Here is a 1807-nt window from a genome sequence, read left to right as displayed (position 1 = left end):
GCGGCAGGAGGGCTCGGCTGCCCGGAGGGCCCGCCAGGTACGGGGGCGGGACAGGTGCGGGGCTACGCGCTGCCGACTTTCATGACCCGCCGGCCGGTTCCCTCTCACTCGCTGCTCATCTTGCTTCTCCCAAACACCTTTTCGGTCTTCTTCCCAGCTCCCCGATGAAAGTGAACGGTGCCTCTTTTTTTTCTTTCTTTTTTTTTTTTTTAAATCACCACCACCAGAGGTGCGTTCTAAAAAGATACTCTCCCTCCCTCGCTACTCCCCTCAATGGTGCCCTAATTTGTACCTTAAAACGCTCACCTCAACCTGAGTGCCTGCTGTGTGTCAAGCAGAGAGCTAAAAACCCACACGTGGCCTCACTTAAACTTCCCATTGACTGTCGGAGAAGCAGGCACAACGAGGCCGGCGTGCCCTGGCTGTGGGGGTTGCATCCAGATCACGGCGGGTCTGGGTCGGCCTGACCCCACAGCGCTGCACTTTTCCCTGCCACACCAGCACCACGTTTCTGGCTTGTGAAACGTGCAGATGTGAGACACAGGAGATGGAAATCATGCCCTGCTCGGTTCAGAATTTAGAAATATGACCTGTTCCTGGTTGTCCTTATGGCCAGGGCCAGGTACTCAGAAAGTTCCGTGGACTCCATGACCACTTTTTTCCATCAGACTCAATGTGAGCCTAGGTGCGCTGGCATCTGAGATTTCTCTTAGTTGGGGGTGAGGTCCATGTTCATTTTTGAGTAACTAATTGATTTTCCCTAACTTCCTCTTCCTACCACGCAGTCGACCCTCTGAAGGGCAAAACCCCTGTGCAGTTGTCCCTTATCTCCAATTCCTTCCCACGTGTTCTTTCTGGAACCTACTCCAATCAGATTTTCACCCAACCACTCCTCTGAAGCTCTTTATCAAAGTCATCCTTGACCTTGATGTTGTAAAATCCGATGATCAGGGGTCAGTGTTCATCTCTTCCTTGAACTGTCACCACCAGGTGACCCAGCCGACTGTGCCCTCTCCGTAACACACCATCCTCCCTTGGCTGGAACAGATCACTCTGTCCACTTTTCCTCCTTGCTCCTGGCCACTACTGCTTGATCTCCTTGGCTGGTTGCCTCCCTTGCTCACTGACCTCTGAACGCTGGAGACCCTGGACTCAGTCTTTGGAAGCTGCTCTATCCACCCCCTCCCTGCGGGATTTCCTACAGTCAAGTGGTTTTATAAACAACCATTTTCTCCCAAACTTCTCAAAACCTGCATCTCTAGCCTCAACCCTGAAACTCCTGTTTACCTGTTCTTCACCATTTGGACGCCTAACAGATCCTCTTAAATTTAACGTGTCGCAAACCGCACTCTCAATCTTCCCCCGTAAAACTTGCTGCTCCCAAAGCCATAATTTCTTCAGCACAGGATCTTGGGGTAGACACTTGATGGGCTTGTCCACTGAGTGAATGGCTATTCTCTTTGGGTCTATCCTTGGCCAACTCCAGGTCCTGGAGCAGTTTTATCTGCTCAGAGCTTCCCTTCCTTTGTTTTATAGTTTGAAATTGTGCATGGGATGAAGGCTGAACTTGGGGAAGTGGGGTATTGGTTAGGTTTAGCTGCATGTATTGAAAAATCCCAACATCACAGTGGCCTCAACAAGAATATTACTCATGGCCGGGCGCGGTGGCTCAAGCCTGTAATCCCAGCACTTTGGGAGGCCAAGACGGGCGGATCGCGAGGTCAGGAGATCGAGACCATCCTGGCTAACACGGTGAAATCCGTCTCTACTAAAAAATACAAAAAAAACTAGCCGGGCGAGGTGGCGG

General features: G+C 51.4%; 1 protein-coding gene across 1 annotated transcript in view; it reads left to right on the top strand.

The window, feature by feature from the left end:
- Positions 1 to 6: 6 nt before the first annotated feature.
- CFAP99 (cilia and flagella associated protein 99) overlaps positions 7 to 1807 on the top strand; it is a 56671-nt gene continuing 54870 nt past the window's right edge. The window contains exon 1 of the mRNA XM_011936744.1: positions 7 to 37. The gene's annotated coding sequence lies outside the window, so the exon portion shown is untranslated. The remainder of the gene's footprint in view (positions 38 to 1807) is intronic.

Source organism: Colobus angolensis, unplaced genomic scaffold (genome assembly GCF_000951035.1).
Source record: "Colobus angolensis palliatus isolate OR3802 unplaced genomic scaffold, Cang.pa_1.0 Scaffold157, whole genome shotgun sequence".
Taxonomy (NCBI): Eukaryota; Metazoa; Chordata; class Mammalia; order Primates; family Cercopithecidae; genus Colobus; species Colobus angolensis.
The sequence above is the reverse complement of the archived record's forward strand: the minus strand, read 5'-3'. Positions and strand labels throughout refer to the sequence as shown.